Here is a 24,318-nt window from a genome sequence, read left to right on the forward strand (position 1 = left end):
GTTTGCCGGCGGCGGGTATAGGAATCGAATGAAATGCCGTTTGGGCTTGGCGCGTTCGTCCGGCACTGAATCTTCTCGACGCCCACCACGTGTCGTCAGTGTACTCACGACTCTTTCTCTCCCTCCTTTTCTCTTCGTTCCTCCCTTTAACGACGCGTCTCCGCGCGTTTGTCTATTCCGTGGACGTCTTATAAGTCATCTTGGCTGGTTCGAACCGCACCGCGGTGGACTTGCTTCTCGATTCAACGCGTGAAACGGCCCATCAAACCTGCCATTAACTTATTGCCTACCTAATCTTTATCATTCTTTGTTTCACATTCGCAACATCCTTCGACGTTGGCGTTAATCGCTATTGGAAAGAAGATCTACAGCTCAAGTATTAGGACACCTGGTCTGTACGAAGAAAATGTGATATTTTGTTAAAACTATATATTCTAAGATAGTGGGGGCGAACCTTTTTAAGCGCACGAGTCAGAAATTTATAAATAATATGTATTGAGTGGCTGACGTAGAGTTGAAATAAGCTTCTTCTTTTCTTCGGTCGTAGATTCTCACTACAGTAATGTCTCGATGAGTGCAACGTAGTTGGGTCCCCTTGGAACATTCATGGAAAGGCGAAAAGGTTTTCAGCCCCTTATAAATGTTTTTTTATCCGAAGCCGACCCTCTGATGAGCTTCTATTTACTCTGTCTTGATTGATTCTATAAGGCGCTTGACTAGTTCCACGGGGATCTCCTCAGAACAATCAATGAGACTTCGAACACTCATCGATGATTTACTGTATTGCAGTACATTCCATTAGGTTTTGTTCTTCGATCATTGTCCCAAATAAACGTCTACCACGATTAACCAATAAATAGGCGGAATCCACTGCACAATATTAGTAAAAGTTATGTTACCACTTATATAAATAACTCCAAGACTTCCAACTAGAATTTGTCTAATTAGATGTTTAACTGCTCAACATGCTCATCGCTCCAAACCCGTGATCTAATAAGCACCGTTGCCCAAGAAGGTATAATATCTCAGCTGAGCGTATGTATTTCTCACCCACGATATTAAGCCGGCAACGCTTTCCCCCCGGGGCGAAGTATTTTGCCTCGGTTGAGCAATCGGCCGCTATCCGCGAATCATAAATCCGTGTCACTGTATGCCTATAATCCTCCGGCTCGCGGATAGACGTGAAAGAACTCTACTGGGCGAAATAATTGCTCGCCACGATGTCCCGATAAAACACCGAAATACCGTGGCGGATTAACGTAACCTGGTTACATTTTACGTATCTCGTAGAAACTCGTTAAACAACGGCACCGCCACGCAAACGGATCACAATGGTTTACCACCGTGTACAGATTGTGTCAAATTGATCCCACATACACGTGCGCGCACACCGTCGCGAATCGCCGAGCCACGATCACGTGTAAATCACTCGCGGCCGGTGGTATCCAGCTATCTGAAAAGTCGATCGGCTATCGAATAAATTGCCACGCTCGCGGATACGGGTAATGATATCCAGCGTTATGAAGAAATCTTATCTGTTTACACGCGGCCCTTTACCCATTGTTACGCCATTAATGACCGGCTCATTTATGTCGCGGTTACTCGACCCCTATTCGGAAACTTTTGAGGGCTGGATCACCACGAAGGTATCGATCGGGTCATCAAACGTGAGTTTCGGAGATTATTAACTCTCGAAAATCGACATTCAATGTGTTAACAGTAACTATGCCACAGTGGCGTTATGCGAGTGCTAACTGCTAGGTATGTGGGGCCAAATGGTACGTTTCAGATATAAAAAGTTACTGAATTTTTGTTCGAAACTATATTTTGTTAATCCTCGACAAAAACAGCCGACCACAGGTGAAAATCACTAGGGAAACCAGCTACCCGGATGGTCATAGTGTTAATCTTCAATTAGGCTTAATTTCTGTCCTGTGACCCCTATATAGATCATTTCACCTAAATCCTAGAGAATTACACGTGGGTTCATACCTGGAAATGAATATTAAACGCACGTAGAGCCAGTGAATTACTCATTTGCACGCTTAATAATTTCCTTCCTCGAAAGTTCCTCCAACAACAGAGACTACACCCCCGCGCGGAATCCATAAGAATCGCAAGAAATCCTCCCACGTTCGATCTCCATGTGTAATTTTAGCGCGTTCCGTGTAACCGACCCTTAACCGTGGTGTCGTTCAGACGTCACTGAATTGGAGACCGCTGGAGCGACAAAGGGAAACATTGGCGATTCTCGCGGGGGACCGAGATCGAGGGAGCATGCGTGTGTCGTCGGTAAGATCGAGATACCGATCCGTTAGCGGAAGGAGGACAGAAGGGACACGCATTGCACGGTTATCGAGCTCTAGTCGCGATCTGACACTCCAGCTGGGAAATAATGAGCGTCGATAGAGTGCACTTAGCCGATTTTCCTTATATGTTGCGCATGGTCGATATTTATGCGCATAGTTTCTGTCGCGATTCCTCTCGAAATGGTTCTGATCGGGACGCGATTTCCGGGAACGGAGTGAGCTGTTACGTGCTCACCCCCGAGTGTTTTCGTTGAAATCGAACGCCTTCTAGAGATCTGGCTATCTAGTTGGTAACAGAAACTTGTTGAAAAATCATTTTGAACAATGTTTGTAGTGGAGGACATTTTCAATATTCACTGTTTTGTTCTCTTTGTTATTTTAAATTTACTATACAGTATTCACTTTCTGTAATCATGCCAATTTCTGTTTCATTTCATCACCGTTTTCTCTGCATCATAGGGTTGGCTGAAAGTGGATGGAACTCTCATCAGCTCTTTATACAGTAAATAATCGATAAGTGTTGGAAGGTTCCTCACCACTAAGTTAATAGAGAATTTACTGTACTTACTACTTTTGAACTGTTATTCAAGTCGGTAAAACATCGTCCAATGAAGACTGCAAGATCGAACTTTCCTGATCTTACGATCTCGTTCGGACGGGGCCACGATCAATATTCTTTGCGTCCCGCGTCGTTATCTGGCCGAGATAAGTGGCAGGTATTTAGCAGTCAGCGATCTTTATTATCGGGCCTGTTCGAGAGGCAGGCACGAAATTAGAGGACAGTTCGACAGGCCAGCCGCCGGTGGTACTTAATTAACGCCGTGGGTAATCTGGCACCGCGCGCGCTGGCTTAATTGATTTACAAACGTCGTCGGCGCCGTCACGATCACGATCTCGATCACCCGGCCGACGGGATCGTGCGCCGACAATTTGTCTTGCTCCTCTCATGAACCCCTTAACGACGTCTGGTCGTCTTCGTATGCAAGAGCAGGCTCTACAAAGAATTCCGTGACAGACAAATTCGTTAGATTATAAAAAATATAGGTAGACATAACCGATCCTCGATCGTTATCGTCATAAGTAAGTCACGAAGCAAATCCTTTTTTATTATATTTTTCTTCAGTTGTTCCGAGAACCCATGAAGGCACAGGTCGACGAACACCCAGATCCAATGAGTTATGGAATCGCGACAGCAGTGGCGCTAAGCTTGACTTTTCCAATCGTTAATTTTGACGCTCGATCCCCTCGTAACGAATGGCCGTCGTATATCTTCCGAACGTGTACCAAGCGGACTGCGGACTTATGGGGAGCCGACAAGTGACACCGTGGGTACCGTTAATCCTATTAAAGGAGGACTAGCTCTCTCGGACACAACTCCCTGGTAGTCGTTTGAAATCGATACCTATACGGTGAGGGGCGGTAATCTTATTGGGTCCTGAGAACGGGCTTCTGTTATTCTTCTGATCCACCTGTAGCCGCGATCTGATATAAAATCGAGTTACCGGTGATGACCAAAATTCGATCGCTTATGAAGTAGAGGAATCGATTCTCAATTAGTTACACTACTCGGTCGTCGATCCTCACGATGCGTCAAGGGGAATCTCCCCTCAATGATAGGGATGAACATCGAGCGCTTACGTTGTAGATCCTTTCGGATAGTAATCCAAGTTTCACTGTACTTACGTCTAACCAACTACGTCTCAAAATCAATCCTTTCGGTGCAAAATTAATTTCACTCTACTCGTTGAGTGCTATAAGCACTGAAAATCTTACTCTTTTTTTTTAACGTTCTGTATATTTCGTTAGATTTATTAATTACCAATGTAAATACAACTAAATTTCGTGTCACCCAGTATATTTCCAGGTCCAGACGGGACAGGAGCGACAGAGACGGTGGGTTATTAACGCAAAATCTTTTTTGCCGATAACAATTATCAGGGTAACGGTACTCGGCTCGGCCAATAATAATCACCGATATTGTCTTTATTATTGCGCCCGGACGAATAAAAGGGCCCAGCCCGTCTGGTAATAAAACGTGAACGCGTCGGTATCAATCACTCCCTGTAATTATTTTTTAATGAAGGAACGAGTATGCGTGGAGTTCCGCGCGCGCGCACGCGGTCCACCTTCGCAGGGAAGGATGATATAAGGGGGCCGATTGTCTCGGGATCGGTTGCTGCAAGTGCGTACAGAAAGTACGGCCGGAATAATGCGGCCGATTGTTCGTGTTTTACGAGAGGACCCTGCTAGCAGCTCGCCGCGTGTGTTCCGAACCTTACCTCCGACGAGGCCGATGATTGATCGACGCGCGACGCGGCTCCTGCGATCTTCCTTCGCTGTGAAACTCTTCGTTGGCGATCGACTGTGTGAGGTGATCCAATTTTCGCGATCTCTGTAGATAATCGTCTCGAGGACAATCTATCGAAAAATTTACATAAGCGACAACACAATCCGTTTCGGAAATATAATTTAAATTATCTTGTAGCTTTTGAATAAAGTAAGCATTTCTTATGAATTAATAAAAATAAAATAAAAATAACTATTTTTCTAAAAAAAAACTTTACAAAATATGTGACAATATATATGCGGTCAGCTTGACTCCGTGCACAGACCATGGAAAATTGACTATGCACAGAGTGAAGGTTAAATGTACTTTTTTCTTTATAACATTAGTTTGTTTAATATCTTTTCGAATACTCTATGAAGAATCGTCTCCATTTTCAGCCGTCAAGCCTTGGTCCACTTTTAGAAAGCACCCAGTACTTTTTTAATGGGCAGCAACGTTGCACCGGCCAGGCGGTAATTATCGTTGCAATCGAGTGTTTCAGGTGAACACGGTGACGTGCTTTACTGCCGCTTCGTGCGATATTTTTCTTCGGATATTGCTGTGCACCGAGGACCACGTAGCTCGTATATTAGCCTGGACCATGGTCCAGTGTTGAAACACGTAATTAAGAACTCGCGCGAATATGGTGGCCTGCCAGTCGCGGAGCACCGTAAGCAACTTATTAGGGTGCCTTCGACGACGCCATTGTGCGTCGCCGCGATAACACAATGGACGTCGTTCACGTGCACACGTTCGTTATACGGGTCACCAGGATAATAACGTTAATATCGCGATACGAAAGTTACAGTCGCCTCTGAAACGGAATCCCTTCCGTTGGTTCATGCAAGTGAACAATATAAGTAATATCAGCATTTACATCTTCTTCAAGCATTTGAAAGAATTTTTCTTTCAACATCCTACACCATTTTTATTCACTGAAAAATCAAAAACATACTTTTAATTCCAAAAATTCATAATTGCCAGAAATAGTGGACTACTTATTGGTATACCTAATATAACAATCAGTTCGAGCACGCACCAAGTATCTACACATCGCGCTCGATGGACTCGTTCCTCGTTCGACAATCGTGGGGGCCACCATGCGTCGCTACACCGTGAAGTCGAACGAACCGTCTCGAATGAATTGGCACCAGCATCATCGCGTTTAGAGATGCTCCGAGCGAAAACGATGTGAAACGCTCGTCTGCGATCGACAATGATGAATCGAGGGCGCCCCGTGCGCGCGCGAGATGCACGCGCCCCGCAAGTGCGTGGGAGTGTTACATCAGAAAACGATGCGCTGTTACCTGGCACAGCGTTACGGTTCTTTTTCATTACAAAACGCGCCGGTCATCATCATCGTCAGGTGGAAAATTCCACGGTTACAGGGGGGGGGGGGGGATGCTCGTATCATTCCGGCTGACGCGACCGCCACGGCTGGGATCGATTAAATTCTTCGAACGAAATGAATTACCGCCGCGATAAATTATCGTCCATCTTTGACGGGCGGGAATTCACTCGAGAATGTTACGAGTCTAGTAAATTATACGAGAGCAACAATTGCCTTAACAGCTGTGCGTTAAGTCGAGATAATTTCTAGAGGACTCGAGGAGGGCCTTTGAAATTGAGGGGGTCAATAGAAAATGGGCACATGACACAATACTATAAGTTTTTGAGGAAATTCGGTATTATGATAAGTTAATATTACGACAAGGGTTAGATGTGATGTTTTTAATTAGTCGAATATTAAATTGCTGACGTCAGAAATGCAGTTTCTGAGAACTTTTATTATAGCGGGCTTTAATGGTCATCTTTTATGGGAAGAAGATCTTGCCGATCTTTGACCTTAGACCATCATCTTTGAATAAGTCACTCGATTAACTCGTTATATAGAGCTTCTTTGTACTTCATAAGGAAGTGATGAAACGCGAGGATATAAGGTGCTGTGTTTCGCAGACGGGATTTCTTTCGCAAACCTCGCGAGCCACGATTTCCGCATCGCGGACAATCAATCATCGGCGATCGCGGATGCGATTCTGAACTACTGATTGGCCCGAATCATTCACGCGTCATTTACTGCGCCACGGCTGTTCGGTCTAATTAATTGTCGTACGTCAAGACCGTGATCGCCGAGCGTTTCTACCTCCAGCCAATTGGGTTCGTTGCACAAAGATCCTGATTTTCTTGCTCACTCTTGATCCCAGTTCTTTCGTTCACATTTCTTCTTTGAAATTTACATTTCGTGGAAATAGATCAAACGTCTGTCAGCCGGTTGGAAAGGAATTTTAAATTCCTCGATTGCCCATTAATATCAATTCCCCGTCCAGTTGCGTTCCTGGAAGCCACCTTATCTCCCACATAATTGCGCGCTCGTTTCATTCACCTTTATAAGGGGCTCGTTTCGGTCAATTTCATCCAATCAAACGATACGGGTCCACCTCGATCGTTATCTCCTAATCCGTCCGTCGTCCGGCGTCGAATTCGGGCGTCCCAGCGTGGACCACACCTGGACGCATGCGGGTCAATTCAATTGAGAGTACGTCACTGGACGAATTAACTCGATTACCGATGCAAGCCCGCAGGTAAATATGCAGGTAGGGTTACGTTCGAATTTCTGTTTTTTCTTTTTAATCCCCTTGCATTATTTTTTTCTCGAGGACAAATACTTTCTCCGAAGATTCTTTTCCCACTGATTAAAATCGCTCCATGTTTTCAAGAGACGATCAGGGTGATATATTAGATCATATCGATCTAAAATTCTTTAAATTTGAATTATATTATCGAAAAAACTAGAAACTACAAAAATTCATTAGATTACAAACATACATCATCCCATGAATCACAGGTCATCTATTTTTCAAACAACTCAACAAGTGCTGTCACCGGATGATGGATGAGATGTTTTCGAAAAAAATATTCACGAGTACATTTGACCCTCGATTTTTCCCATACGAATGCTGGTGAAAACGCGACTCGATAATACTTGTGGACCAGTCACGGGGTGAAAACTCACCGTCGCCACCCTCCCCGTGTTACCGTCACATCAGGGGTGGGGAAACGTTAAGGGTGGAAAAGGGGAGCACTCGCGCAATATGCCTCGTGCCAATATTATCGGTCTCCTCCCTCTCACGGTGAACCTTAACGACCGTACACGATGATGTCCCACGCTCGTCGGGTCACGTGCCACATTCGGGACCTGCCTCGTCGTGCACCAGTCCGTGTGATTTCACGAAAAACGGTTCACCACCGGCTACAGCATCCCCAACAGTGCAACCCTACGCTGTGCGAGATTTATCGCGCCCCTATTTGCGACTGGTACTAATACGGCTTCATTCGACATAATAGAAACCTTCCTCTCGCTGGTACTCGTTGGATCGTACTAGAGAACATTAATTTATCGAGTCACGTTCTAATGAAATTACCTTCGATTCTGGAATTAACAATATTGAACTCTTTGACTCTGGGGTTGGATCGATGAGAAGTTTCTTGGTAGACGATAGAGTAGGGGCGACATCTGTTTCGTTTTCGTTAATTATGAATTATTAGCTATCAGTTAAGACAAAAATTTATTCAATCAAAACAAAAAATAATTGAATATTTTATGATATTTTTGAATTGCTGTTGTAAAATTTCGTATGAGTAGGTATTTTGTATTAGGTAGAATTGTTTCAGCTTTTCGAAGGCGAAATTTCTTTCATGTTCTTATTTGGCGTCTAATATATACAGTTCGCATGAAGAGTTTACGAACGAAACGTGTTTCGTTCGGTCGTGTTTAGCAAGCGTGGAGAGCGTGAAAGGAATTGAACGAAACGACCGCACAATACCGACTTCCGGCGTGTGATCGCAAGTATGTACGGTACATGTGCGCGCGCGATGCTGCAAAGTGAATCGCAGTTAATCTATCAGCCACCCTGCAAGCCCAGACACAGGGACGGAAAGGGAGAGAAGAGCCGGGGTGCAGAACAACCAGCTTCCGATTGGTACGAGTGGCCGTATTCTCTTCCTTCTTTCGCCGGTTTGTTTCTTTCCCCCCCGGTGGTTATTTCTCTTTCTCGTCCCCGTCACGATGGTCGGAGGAACTCGCGCGGATTCGTACACGAGAGCCAGCCGCGCCGTCATCTGATTCACCGGCGGATGTGCGTCATAGAGGATTTCTAGACGATTGAACTAAGTGCCCGTTCCACGACGGCTCGCCCCTTTTTTCTCCATGCGAGAATTTATCCCGCGTCATTTGCAACATGAATTCTTACGCGAAGGGAGACCGCCCGTGGATGTCGAGGGGTTAATCGATTCGAATCGACGCCCTGCTTTCAATTACATACTACTGACAGGAGGTTCTGGAGGATCTGGATATTCTAAGCAACGGGTAGAGAATTTTTTGAAAAGACATTTCGGATGTTTCGTACATATTACATGTTAAATAGTTCTTTTCTCAGGAGAGGCGAGTGTTATGATTCGGGTACAGTAAATCCTCGATGAGTGTTCGAAGGCTCCTCCCCACTGAACATTAAATACTCCATAAACTAATAGTCATATTAATATTAAACCACATTAAGGAATCAGAGGTACACCTGGGTCCTCTCCTTGCCAGTGCCTTGGAGCCTTCGAGCACTAGTCGAGGATTTGCTGCATTTATTTCATTCGGACCCTGACAGAGCTCTTGATACACCAAGGAAATTCTTTAAATTCCAGTCTCTAAAAATCTACGTCTGCATACAAGCTCACCATCCAATCGTATGTAAAGTGTGTCCATTTTTAAATGTCAACCACGGCTCAGACCACGTACTGGAATATTAGGTTGCAATGGAACCGAACGAAAGAACTTCAATTAGAACGGCGAGTGTACCATGGTGTTTTTTTCTGGTCCACAGGGGACCTGGGACATCGGTCGTTATCGGTAACTGCAGCCTCCGAATTAAAAGGACTCTCTCCAGTGTCCCCCTCACTCCACCCTCCCCCAAGGGTCTGGTTTGGATTCGATTTCAGGGGCAGTTTGTAGAGAGCCCGGTGTCGCGCGGCATATGCGCCCCATTGTGCGTCCGCCTTAAAAGCAATAATGAGCACGGAATCCCGGTAGTAGTCGCGTGTGGGAAAGGCATACATACACCGCAGCTCCCGTGGGGTACCAATGGCGTGGCGGTTTGACCGACTGTCAAACTTTATTAGACGGCAGATAGCTCGTGTTACGACGAGGGAGGAGGAGGGAGAATGTTGTAGCGTGTTGTCGGCGTGGCTTCCTCAAACAGCTCACGGCTGATGAGTAGTTTGAGGAAGGGATCGAGTCGTTCTCTGCCGATGGTATACGATGGATCGAGGGAGAACCTGTTTTTAACCCCCTTACTCGGGGGAATCGACTCGGAACTATAATTTTATGGCGACCGTGAGCGTCGATGTCGAGCGTTTGTAATGAAGATACAGGCGTGGGCTCTTTGCGTCAGACGTATTTCATGCGTACTTCAACAATTAATAAATTGGAAGGCTTGAACGTGATTTTGTCATTCTTGATTTTTGTCTGTCTAGGGAATTTATCGAACCTGCACAAGTAGTCGATTTTAATGAAACTTGTGTGGGAGATAGTTCTCTAAAAAGTATTTAAGGGGATAATAACAGGCCCCAATGTTGAGGAACGTGTTTATATTTTTTGGGATATCTATGAAACTAGGGGGAGTATGAAAAGGTTTTTGTTTAGGTTAGTTAGGCATAAAGAATCCATCCTGTATAAATGTGCAACATTTTTATTAACATTCTGTACAATTTTTGCTACAGAATTTTTCGGAAAAAGTACGACCCAGTCATGTCGATCGCATAAATCTCTCTTATATAGCGTGTGCTCGTTGCACCAGAACGATTTCAACAATGATGCGCAACGAAAAATGGCCGGATGCATCTCGCGAACGCCACGTGTCGGATGGCTCGTGTGTCCGCGATAGCGGATGCAGAAGGGGCCCCGTTTCCGCGAGTCTGTCTTCCGAACAGCTAACGTTCCGTTGCGATAAAGGCACGCACAATGGCCCTGAAATACGGTTCTCAGGAGAGGGTGGTTTGATGCTCCTCGATATCACGTGACGCTCGGCCAGAATTGAATTATACGAATCCAGAACCACTTCCCGCCACGTGCCGACAGGCCACGTGGGTTCCTGGTAACCTATGGTGTATCAGCAAACAATGGAACGAAGATAAGGTGGACCCTTTGCTGGAACGATGAACGGAACGAAAGAACGCCCACCCCCCTTTTGGACCAGCGCCCTTAATTTTGCACGCTTGTGCGCCAGCACAGATTATTCATTTGCCTCGCTGGAGGAATATTTATTTTCTCGGAGAGATACGGTCAGTGATTTCTGATCATAGATTCTGTTGCAGGGAAAAGATTATCCGAAGAGCCTTCGAACACTCAGTGATGAATTACCGTATTTGGAAGTTAATTTCGTTTATTTTTGGAAGTTAAATTCAGTCGCTTTATTAACTTTGTTATTAGTTGTTTTGTTGCTCGAGTTTCCCACGATCGTTGCAATACGGTGTCGAATCTCAGGCTACTCGAGGTCGCCGAGTAAATCTTTAGGCTTGAATCACAGATAGGTTATTCATCCGAGAAACAACTCATCCAAGTAGTTCTTTCGTGAACGGAAAATCATCATTAACATTCCCTCGGGCAATAAAACGAATTATTAATAATCCTCTAAATAATATAAGCTTCACAAAGACGTCATTATCGCGCTAAACAGCTCCACGACAGTGACTCACGACCAAAATTCGTCGCGTGTTTGACTCCACCCCTGCAGCAACAATGCGTCAAAATTACGTTTCAATCGATGACAATGAGGCTAGCGCGCCTCATTAGCGCGAGGTTCTCGGTTTTTTTTCAGAGAGTCCCAATTTACCAGGCCTCCCCTGAAATAAGAAACCGGGCGAGAATCGTTCACACGCGAAACGACGGGTCACCGAAGGACGCGTATACGAACGTACCCCTCTAGAATCGCAATTACATAATTCGATGCACCCTAGAGCATCGAGAACCTGCGGCACACGCAACCCCATGCGTGCACGCGTGTACCCATGGGAACTGGTAATGAGATGGTGGTCATGGTTTCCCACCCCGATGAAGGTGGACGACGGGGATGATGATGCTGCTGCTGCCGGTGGGTGCTCCATCGTTGCCCTCGAGCACTGTGGGGATGATACGGGCCCGATGGACCCCCTACGGGCTTTGTCAACAATCCCAATATGCTAGCGCTCCGCCGGTGACGACGATTTACTGTGAACAGGACCTGTGGGAACCGAACTGTCCCCGATGGGTTTTGATATTTCGAGTCGCTTCTTGACACGAATCGAATTGACACGTGTTTTTATTAAGTGGACCGACCCAGTGGGAAAGTGGCGCGGGGAATTTGCTGCGATTCTGGGATCGAGTGGATGGACCAACGTTCGAGGAGATGTGTATGGGGAGTGATACATGGACGATGGGGAAATTGTTATTCTTGCGGTGTTGGGAGTAAATAGGAAAGTTTTTGTTATATTTTTATTCAAATAGAATTCTAAATTCTACATAAGGAAAACATGTGTCTGTAGACTATCATTTTTAGGGATAAAGCGTCTGCTGACTTATCTTTTCACTGCAATGGCTATTTAAAAGAAGAGGGATGTCCTTTATTGGCCCATGTACAAAAGATTAAAACGCAACCATTTAATTGTATATAAACGGTTGTAACACTAGTAGTTATGTCAAAAAGATTTTCTTTTGTCCCACTATGCTTCTGAAGTGCAATCCCCCCCCCCATTGTATCAGCTATTAGCGTAGGAGAGGAATAAGACGGTAAAAAGTGAGAAACACGAGCCAGCCCACTAAATAATCGAAATGCCCCGCGGTGCTCTTATTATGACTTCTCGAAAAGCGGTTCTGCCAGAACAGAATTCAATGAGCATAAATTAATTCAGCTCGTTAGTGGCTGTCCGGCGCCGCTGCCGGTTTCTATGTGCGTGTTACCACTGTCGAAAGACCTCTGCGAGATGAATGGGGGGTGGGGTGTCTGGGCATATTACGCCGCGTATACGCCTACCACGATATTGTCATTGTGACCAGAGATAGAAAAATTCATTATCTAGATGAAGGGGTTCGGAAGATAAAAGAACTCCATCATTTTTAAAAACGTGGAAATTCCAATTTTTATACAATAATAAAATAATACTTTTCCTGGAATGAGTCGACATTTGGCAAATAATTATTCACTGTATTATTGTAGGATATCCCCATATATATTCTGATTTCTGAAGATGTGAATGCTTCAGATGAATATTCCCTTGGGAAAGATTGACCTAGGCGTCTTTTTTGAAAGTGTACACACGGCTTTAGAGCGCGAGAGTGAACGCGCTAGTACGAGGCGCCGCGCAACACGCTGGAAAAGGGCCAGCCGGTAAACTGGGTCACATTATCGGGTTAATTAGCCTCGGTTACGTGTATCGCTATCGATCTTATAACGATCGCCGTACAACGTGTATCGATACACGATCGGGAAAGCCGAGAGGTAGATAGCGTGAACTGGAGAATGAAGAATGTCCGCCGACCTGGGTGCCGTGTACCGATAAAGTTGCAGTAATCAAAAGATAAATGCGTGGAAAATCATTAACGAGAACATTGTTACATCGAAACGTTTTAAAATCTACGGGGTGAACCACGAAACGTGATCAGTTTATATTATTCTAGCTGTTCAACCGAAAATTTGTTCGTCTAGTATAACATGATTAAAACGATGTTCAAAATAGTGTTCATCATTCTATTTATAGCGTCTGCACTAATAGTTAAGCACATGCCAAACAAATTTTTGATCGAACGGCTAGCAGTAAAATAATCTAAGCTGATCACTAGACTGCATATTTTTATGCGAAATGATATTTTTTAAAGTAATATTTGACGACAGCAGCAAAGATAGGAATTTACTTCTTCTCTTAAATATCTTATTGGATTCAGAATAAAGTTGAAAACACATTACATGCGACGAAAGTTTTTTCTGTTTTGTATTACACAAAGCCCTATTTATTGGCTATAAATGCATAAGTCTACTGATCACGTATCGTGGTCCACCCTGTATTACGACATTCTATTAATAGTTTGAAATCGATTCCACGATCATACAGTACATTTTTTTTCATACTGTAAATGATCTGCAAATATATGATTTTCTTCAGAAATTATTTAATCTCGATATACGAGATAATATACTTCTAACATTTAAGAGCGAAAAAAACAGTTGTTAACGTTTGCTGTTTTACAAAGAGAAGACCGGTCGTCGACATCGGTCGCACAGCGTAGATTGTATCTATCGAGAGCAACGAGCGTGACTTTCGAATTTTCCCGTAAACATTATAATTTGATTTACGATCCCATAAAGATCCGCGAGATCGTTACTATAAATTATTGGGGAAATAAACGCGCGGGCGCCATAACGGTTTCGTTTCCGATGGAAATGGATCCCGTTGTCGATTGATCGACGACGTGGTGCAAACGATGTGGTCGACTCGCGAAAAATCCCTCGTAATCTTATCGCGACGAATCGTCGGTGTACGAAAGGGGAACGTCGGTCCTTGTCGCCGTTAAAGGCGGCGTTACATCGTGTTCCCGATCCCTGTAACACGCCAACGTTGCATTTTTAATTAATACAGCTTCATTAGCGTCACCGATATACGGGTGACAGAGGCCACGTGGTTGTCCTGGCGTTGCACCAGTTTAAACACTATCTACGCGAGAGAATTGACGATCGGAAATCGACACTCCATTAGCCGGGCATTATAACCTGGCTAATTAATCTTAAGATATGACCTAATTCGTGGACGCGCACAATCGAGCTAAACGACTCGTGACATTCGACTGGACTTTTCTGTTTGTAAATTCACGAATGAAGGTGATTTTGTCTCCATTTAAATGTTAACGGGGAATTATAATAAACTGTTAATTAAATCTTAAATGCGTGTAATACAAGAACTACGTCGTTTTTTTAACGCAGTAACAGATTTACATGGCTTGCAACGTGTGAAACATTAGAAGATGACTGTTCCACGAAATTCCAGGTGGTCGTTGTCTGTCCAGTGTTACGCGTTTTTGCCGACGTTTCGCAAACACCGCGGTTTGCTTTATCAGACACTGTTTGTCGTTGCTACGTGTGCAAGCAGAATTTCCTGTACGACGAAAGTTCATCATGAAAAAAAAGATTTGAAAAAAAATTTGCTATAATCACATTAAAGCTCCCTTGAAACCATGCTATACCTGATAAAAACATTTTCGATCGGACTACTAATAACAGAGTAATCTCTACTGATTACGATTCGTGGTTCACCCAGTATAATGTAGGAGTTTGTGAACGGAATTCACAGATGAAACCTAACCCAAAACTCAGTGCAAGCGATCTCTATAACAAACATCGCTGTTTCTGACGTTTCTGGTGATATAATTTGCGTTCGAAGGTTACGCGCGAGGCTCGATCCTAGTTTGTCCTGTCACGTGTCACGTGGAGTCAACTGTCATCCACAGCACGCGATAGTCACGTGTCCATTGTCGCGGCACGAGACCCGGCCGTACCCTTTTTTCTAGAACTATTGTCTGCAAATCAGCGGCTGATCGAAGCTCATGAGACGAGCTGCAGCTCTCCTCCGGGCGATTGTCTATCTGTGTGTCGGTCACGATGCTTCCTCGCATTAGAGAAAACTTTCTCGTTTGCTAGACGTATAGTTACAATTGTTGGATGGAGAACTTAGTTATTTCGATGAAGACGCTAATTATGAAGTTAAGAACGTTTATAGAGTAAAGGAAGGATTCAAGGAAAAAAAGATATAGGGTATTATAAAAAAAGCATCACCATTTTGTTTTGCTGCCATTTTCAATTTATTATCAAAGTTAGTTGCCCGTTGAATTAACAAAGAAAATTATTAGGTCTTCGTGAATAATGGCTCCAGAACACTTCTTTTGTGACACCCTGTAAGATGAATTTCCAAAATGAGAAAAGGCTGAGGCTAGAATTATTTTTATAGACAAGATATATTTCACTACATTTTTATTTAACTTTGAATTGAATTTTAAACGTATACCAGGATTTAATTTCCCCGTTAAACAATGCACCCCAAGAGTCTAGATTCCATAAATCTTCCAAAATACTTCTCGAGGTCCATAACAATTTTCCAACAGTCAGAATTGCATACTTCTGGTTAACCGACATCCAATTATCTTCAATGTAACTAAATAAACGCATTTCATACCGTTATATGCATTCGCGACCGTTCGTCCACGTCGAAGTATCCGCCTCGTTTCGAAACGCACGTTAAACCCCGTTAAACACACGTTCTAGCCTCCGCGCTCCGGATCGCCGCGGCGTAATTATATTGTTCTGAATTCAATAAAATGCGCGTTATTTATTGCACCGACTGTTGTAATATAATGTAATGACACGGTATCGCTGAGATTCGTATCTGACCCCGTCGTAATACGTACTACCTGCGCACAAATTGCTCCATCAGACATGGAGAAGGGGGAGACAGTAGAAAATTACACGTGTTCTATTACACGGGAAAAAATTTGCACCCAATAATAAACGTATTTTTCAGCGAAAAAGTATCGTTGCATTACCTGTCACGATCAGAGGCTCCATCGTTCTATTTACAGAGCAGTCAAGGGGTAGGGGATGACGTGTATAGGGGGATGGCATATGTTTTTCGGTCCATGGGGGAGCTTCGATGGGGATTCACTGCAGTCACCTGTGGGAAAGACAGTCTCCCAGGTTCCTGTCTACATTGTGGGAACCGTCGATTTTCGCAATTCTGTGTGAACCAGGCTGACGAATGATTTTCAACCATGGTCCCCCTCCGTGGATCGTGAAAATCTCCGATGACTCCCACGAAGATCGCTGGATCTCACGGCTCGCACCTGCTTCGACACGAGTGGCCGAGCGTCTCGAGGCGTTGAAAAATATGGAGAACGATCCCCTGTTCGGTGTAATTACCTTTCTGTACGCTCGTTTTCAGGCGTCGTTTGCATAAATAACAGTCGGAGGGGGAGAAGAAAAATGAACAGATCCGAGTGGCTCCTCAGTGATGGATGTCATCGCGAGTAGAGAGAGACTCCATAACGCGTTACCGTGTGTTTGTGGGCCTGTGATGAATCGCACCCACTCGTCTGATACTCGAGCTGCCCACCTCTTGTCCACCTCTTGTCCACGACTTTGCGCTACCCACTTGGCCGAGTACGTGGACGGTTTACCCTGTTTCCTCGTCTCGAGGAGAAAGTACACAGAGGGTGAGGAAATATTATTTGTCATAAGAAGTTTCAGGGACCGAATCGACAAATTGGGATTGATGTGGATTTAACGGGAATACTTTGGGGTAAAATTAATTGTGACATTGGGATTGACAGTTACGAGAGAATGTCGGAGTAAAAATGTAGGAAGACGACAAGCTATCGAAACTTGTAGAAACTAGATTTAATTGCAGTATTATTGTTAATGAATTGACGGCGGTTTATGTTGAAGGGCAGTTGGATTATTAATGAGACAATTTACAATTTTTTCGTCGGCTGTGTCTCCGTCTGTACTTCAGCAACGATACAGTCCTGGAGCCGTTGAATTATACGTCGCACCGTCCAGACGCACAAATCTCGAGCGGCACGGAAACCTTCCGAGTCGGGCCGAGTAATTTTAACCAACTAACCGGTAATTACCGTGAAATTAATCATTTCTGTGCCTCGTTACACGCGCAACTCCGCGACGTCACTAAATCAAGCCTGTTGCCCTCGCATTCACGTTGGCTCCGCTTGCTTCAGGAGGTACAAAGAGGGGTGGAAGTGAGTACATAAAAAATACGCAGTTTTAATACATACTTTTCATGTGGTTGGTAAAAATCGGATCCAATTTTTAAATTATAACATTTAAGATCGTTAAATTCATTGGGTACAACACGGTGGTATAACTATCTCATTTCTCCACAAAGACTTTTGTATCTGGTTGACAGAAGAAGACGTAAAATTAACCCTTGACTACAAACCATTCGTCTCAGAGTCGAATTTTTTTACTATAAAGAAATCCTAGACTTCGAAGGTTCATTTAGGTTCCAAAAATGGGGACTTTGTTACATTTAATAAAAAGAACTTCGTGTCAAGGGCCTATTTTAAAATTTTTTTTATAGTGTCAGAATCTATCTAGTTGCTGCCAGATCATTTATCTCTAAGACAACTTGTCTCCAATTAACGGTTAATCAAAAAGTACCTACATCAATCCAGTACACGATCGATCTAGAACAGCAAAACACAATTCTACAAAGTGCTCAGGGTAGAGAAATTCACGCGTAAAATCGGTATCGACGGCCCATTATCGGCCATTTAACAACGATCACCGGTGCCATTCGACGTGTACAATTGAAATAAAAGCCGTTCTATCTCGCGACAATGCTTCCGTCGACGTTCGCCAGTTGATAAATCAGCATAAACTCGGTCCTTCCACTCTAACACCGTCGTCCTGGCTGTCAAACCGTTCCCGCCGCGGTTCCAGCATCCGTGTGTCGTCGATGCGAGCGACGTTTCAACCGATAACGGTCGAGCCCCTTGTGGGATCGAGAAACGGCCGTTTACCGTGGTCCCCTGGCTCTCACAATGGGCCCTCGACGATATACGGACATTACGATACAGCATTATTGTCTATGTATATTACCATTCGCACGCAATAGTAAATTATTGGTTTCCCGAGAGGAGAGGGGGGAATACGATGGCCACACCGATGGCGCCAGAACGGGGCGAGAGACTTCGATGCCCGCGTGTTGCCCACACGCGGCTGCGTAAACGCACAGGCGCCATTTGTCCAGGCCAAGGTTTGCAGCAGCATGCGGTGATAACTTACAAAATCTTTTGTGTCTTTTATACGCCGTTGATCCGATCGGAACGTTCCGATCAGGGAAATTATTGGATCTTAGAAAGCGAGATACGGGGGAACACGGGGCTGGGAATTCTTCGCATATCTCTGCGGTTGGAAATAATCCAGATGGTTGAAAATCTTTCACACGTTCCGTGAGGCTTTCCACGATCTCGAGACAGGCGTACTGGAATTTCATAGAAATGGAATTATCATTTGGAGATGTTGCTTTGGTAAAAGTGACGAAATATGTGGATTCTTTCGAAATCGAGTTCGGCCGTTTAGGGTCTCTCCCTTCTAACTGTCTCGAAACGGTTCCCCGTCGATATCAATTAAAAAGGCAAACAGTGTACATCGGAGCTCAGTCAGAAACGGTTCGTCCATCGCGTCGGTGAATCGCTGTTCCAGGTATCGAGCAACGGGATTGCGGACAAAACGAATGTGGGGAGGTGTGTGGGGGGGATCGAGGCGAAAGAAGTATGCAAGATGGTGCGGGCGCAGCAGCGTGTATGCTTTATGGCGTGGACGGGTGTTGTGTATACGTGCGTGCCACGGTGGCCGATAATTGATGGCCACGCGACGGATTTCGTCGGGCCTTCGCCATCGATAACGGCCACTCTCCATCTCCCTTTCTCTGTCACCGGTTTCCCGGTTCTCGTGCATCGAAACGCGCCTTCGGACAAAGATAAAGGACAAGGGAGTCACGACGGCGAGAAACTCGCCTGGAAACGATCGTGAACGATGGAAGGAAAGAGAGGTCCCAGCGCGGGAGTTCAGGGCCTTCCATCGACGGCCAGGGACCGTTCTTCTGACTGTAATAACTCGCTACACCCATCCAGATACTATCTCGACAAATAGCAATGCCTACCGATCGTCTACCGGCGGCCACGTCCAATGGATACTCCTACAGCCCCGGCGATTTCGCATGCCGCTTTCTTGCCAGTCGTGTGTGCACGGGCCTGTCTTCGTTCCCGGTTTTATCGACGAGGATGAACGGTCCTCGGTGACGATACCTGATGGAACGAGCAATTTCGACTTCCTCATGTCCGTGAGTACAGTTGAACCTCCATTAACGGTGTCACTATTTTATTAGGTAGAATAATTCTGTATTATATCACTAACCGTACCGATCGCCGGTCAAATGACTAGTTTTAAATACGGTTGAAATAGGTATATAAAAGTGTCGGTATATGCTCTCGAGAAACATGTAGGGGAAAAAGTCGCGTAAACGAAAGGCCTCCTACCACTTGGTAAATTTATTTCAAGTACTGAAATAAATACTAAATCGAAGGTTAATTTAATATAAATTTCAGTAATTCCCTATATCAAGTGATAGGAGGCCCTTAGACTTACACTCAAAGAAATACCATAAGCTACACAAAATTCATCTACGTCCCCCACTATTTCGTTCACTCGGTATACATCCGGCACAAGCCGTACGACAGACCGTTGATTACCATGCACGATACGGAAGCCAAGAACCACCGATTACGCAATACCGATCGGTAACAAAAAAAAAAAAAAAAAAAAAAAACCGCAGTAATTTATAGAAATCTGCCGTCATTTAATTACTCGACCCCCGTAACACCGTCGATCCCCCACCAAGTCGATCGTTGCATGCTTAAATCATTCCCCCCGGTCTAATTCATCCGTCACAGAAACGTTTCGTTCGAGCCAGGCTTTAACGGCGGCTTTTCCGCGGGAGTGTGCACGATTTATTTCCATAGAATGGCGGGCTTTCAGGCTGATTGGCGCGAAATCCACTGGTCCAAGGTACTCTACACGTGGACACACACAGGAAGCAAAAGTTCTCGCGCGGCCAGGGTACAAACGTGTATATATGGGGGTTTTGTGCGGTACCGGCGATTACCGATACCGCCGTAATTTATTGCTCCTTATTCGCGAAACGTGACGCCGCGGCTCACCGTCTCGTAAAGTGCTTCCAGTTCTGAGTCACGGTGCCCCGGCCACCGGGAGGGATTTTTGTCCAATCGAGAATGTCGATAGCTCTCTGCGCAGCGCGCTGCGGCACCGTTCGACTCGAACGATTCCGCGCGCGCAATATATGTATACAATATATATATATGTATACCAGTGCATTTAAGCGTACACACATGCACACACACATGTGGAGCACACGCGGGCCTGATCGTTAAAGATAAAGACACAATAACTTTCTAATATTCGCCCCAGGAACGCTCTGATTCTGCCGGGATCTATACCGATCCGTTACCGTTCCCTTGAAATCGCCGCCGATTCCGGTATAATGACGCCATTAACCCGTTCGCGTCACTTGTGTACTGGGTCCGTCATGAACTGAATTAGACCGAACGTGTTTGATTTCGTCGATGACGCGGTGGTTACGTCGATACGCACCGGTTATTCTTGATGGTTTTGTCATTGTACAGGTTAGTAGCTTGTGTAGAAAATTGATAGTTATTGTGTTAATATTAGATTTGTGAGGAATTTTTGCGATACCGTTAGTTTTGATATTTTCTCTAGAGAAAATTGATGATCAGAGAAGAAACTTGGTACATGTATGTCATCAGAATTTCATCTACACAGATATCCATACCCTAAAAGAATCCCTTGGTGGACAGGTTAACTACCTCACAGTCTTCATAAACTCGTGAAAAGAGAAGTAACAAGATTATTCGTCCAATTTTATGTTATTCCAGCGTTATCTGCCACCAGGTTGTCCACCGTGGCATCAACAAAACCGACAACCGACCAGGAAACCCTCGGTCCTCTATCTCCTAGGCGACCGGTGTCATCGGTACACCGGTCAAAGAGGGGCTCGTGCTATCAATGAGAAGTGTTTTACAATGTAGAACCAGTAATGGCGCGTTCGAGCAGGGCTCGGCGCTGCGGGCGATATGCAACAAAACAATTACTAAATCCGCTTCGTTAGCCACCGCGCCGGCCTGGTCGGTCTGGCCGCGGCGTTTGCACTCTTGGCACGCCACCATAAGTTAACTCCCGGTCTCGTGGCCGTTTGCGTTGTTACCCGGGTATCCAGGCTGCTCCAGGGACTACGCGAAGCTAATAGGCTGCTGGTAATTTTAATTAGATCAACACCCGACGCTGTATCCCATTTCGTATGCGTGTAGAACATTCCCCCGATGGCGGATCCACCTTTTTCCCTTCTGTTTCGATCGCTCGCGCCGTTCGCCACGGTTCTATTTATACGTCGGGGTTCCACGAATCCACCCCCCTGGTACCCTTGTAGAGTTGCGTGTCACGAGATTGGACTCGACTGTGGCTACCACTCTGGGCTGGATATAGCCAAACCGATATAGGGTGGGATGCAGCAATAAATGAACACGTACCAGTGAATGAACATTATATGCATATAAAAACTAGTAAATTGAGTTATTAAAACAAGAAAATGATTATATATTGTATTTTTCAAATCCTTGTTTTATATTCAAATCATTTTCGCGCCATTGGTTCGAAATGTTAACCCCTTGCCTTATAAATGACGATTTTAAACTGGATTTAATAAACATGTATAGTATTCATTTTCTTTGAGTCCAAGTGAAATTCTGTTTCATTGCTATTAATATTTAAGATTTAGATAAAAAGGATACACTTGCCCTAAGAATAAAATTCCTTAAAGTACAGTCGTCAAAAAAATCGTAAGGCAAGGGGTTAATTTACTGGTTGATGTTCATTCACTGGTGAACACTGTATTTTTATCCAGGCCACGAATACCACCTAGCAGCGTTTGAGATACCATGTTTTCCTTCTTGAATTGTGTGGCACACGGCAGATACTCTCGTGTCACCGATTTCTTCCCTAGGAAAGCTGTCCGACGGTTTACATCGTTGTCGAGCGTGTAACAGGAGCCGGATCGTTGGTTACTTGTTGCTCGATCTTCCGATTTATCACGCGATTAATCGAACCACTTTATACACCGTTCGAAAACCGTTTTCACGACGACGATAGTTTACGTGCATCGAAAGAACGATCGGACATTAAGATCGTTCGGTTCGTCGAAGGCGATCGACAACGATTCACCGGATCGTTTCAGGATTATCAGAAAACTGGCGCGCGAATTCGAGAACCTGGGGCCCACGCGGTGGGTTGCGAAACGGCTGATAAATCAGGGATTTAATTAGCCGAGCGCCGATGCCACGATACGATCTCTCGATTTCGTCCCCACGGATCGAGCCGTTTCTCGATCGGGCGTGGTGTCTAATCGCGGGTATTTTATGCGGGAGATAATATCCATGTGGGGGCGATTTTTTTTTTTTTTTTTTGTTCACCCCGCGGAAACTAATAATCCTCCGGCGAGCCAGTTTCTAGCCGTGCCAGCGAACAAATCGACAGACGAAATAATCGATTCGGCCGGGGTACACGTGGCGGCCGCGATCGCGACTAATCGATCTCGAACGAGATTGATTTCAGTTCTAACGCGAACTCGCCGCACCGCCGATTAATAAGCTTCGACTCATTGGACGGTAATTAAATGCAGGCCGGCGTTGGCGTATCTGGGAATACGAGCCGGCGATAACGTACGAAGATCACGATTAGAATCGATATATAGACGATAATTACAGGTGCAAACGAAGTTTTTCATCCGGGGATGGAAACAACCCTGGTTTCCTAGTGGGTGAATGTTTCGTTTGGTATATGGTGACGGGAGAAGGTGTCAGAAAAGTGAAACTTGAAAAAAAGCTACCGTATAGGATATATTGGCAAGGTGATCACTATGGAAGCCATTATGGTAACATTCCAGAAAACTGCTGGAGAAGTTATGGAGATAAAAAAAGAATTTGGAGGTTCTCTGAGGATCTTCAGAATAGTAATTGGTTATTCTATTACTATATAATAGAAGTTACAGAATCAATACATCTAGAAAGAATTTCCAATAAGTCTTAGTGCATTACTTTTTTTGTATAACAATCAGACCTGGTCCCATATTTTTGACCGGTAGTGTACTTAATAAGTGCATGTACTATCGTAGGTAACAGAAACTGTTGTTATAGAATCTATCGAATGTACCATTTCTTTACCTTCTAATGATTCATTATACAACCACCGTAATTTTTCCCCCGGAATAATTGTATAGTTCAAATCAATACACCGAATCTCAGTCCCAAGAATTTCAGTCTTGGATACCCAATATACGTTTCTCATTAACACACATATCAATCAGATAACGAACCTAACACTTTTCCCCGGCTAATATACACGAAACGAAACGAAGTAGAGGCGCGAGAACGTTGGCCGGGGCGTTTCAATTTCAAATGAGATATCAACTTTTACGCGGTTACAGTTCGCGGTTGTTGTAACCTCGGCTGAACCGTGGTGTGTACGCTCGAGCACGTGGCAATACGGATTAACATGTCCCTAGTCGTGTTCGCAGGAGTGGCAGACGTTTTTTCTTTTTTTTTTGTCAGTACGCGTTCCCTCGATCAATGGCGGCCTGGCCACGGCGTAATTGGAATGTAATCGATGTAATTACCCAACGCAAGCCATCGATCCCGGCTGGGATCGAAAATGATCGCAGACGAACGAAGGAGGCTGGCCCAATGCATACGCACACAGTGAAATCAAGCGCGTCAAGTGGCTCTCTCGCGAATGATTTATCGATCGAACGATAGTCACGTGAGCCAAGGATGCGTTTTATCGTGCCCGCGGTTACATCAGAGACTGTAATCGAATCGTGAACAAGAAGCTCCCGGTGGAGACTATGTAGTACACGGTGTACCGTATGTAATTTGTTAAGAAGTTTTATTCATGTAAAGTGGTCAAGTCAGTGGAGCGCATCGCTTTGCGTGCAAGGATCTATAGGAGAATG

The sequence above is a fragment of the Dufourea novaeangliae genome, unplaced genomic scaffold (assembly GCF_001272555.1).
Source record: "Dufourea novaeangliae isolate 0120121106 unplaced genomic scaffold, ASM127255v1 scaffold169, whole genome shotgun sequence".
NCBI classification, from domain to species: Eukaryota; Metazoa; Arthropoda; class Insecta; order Hymenoptera; family Halictidae; genus Dufourea; species Dufourea novaeangliae.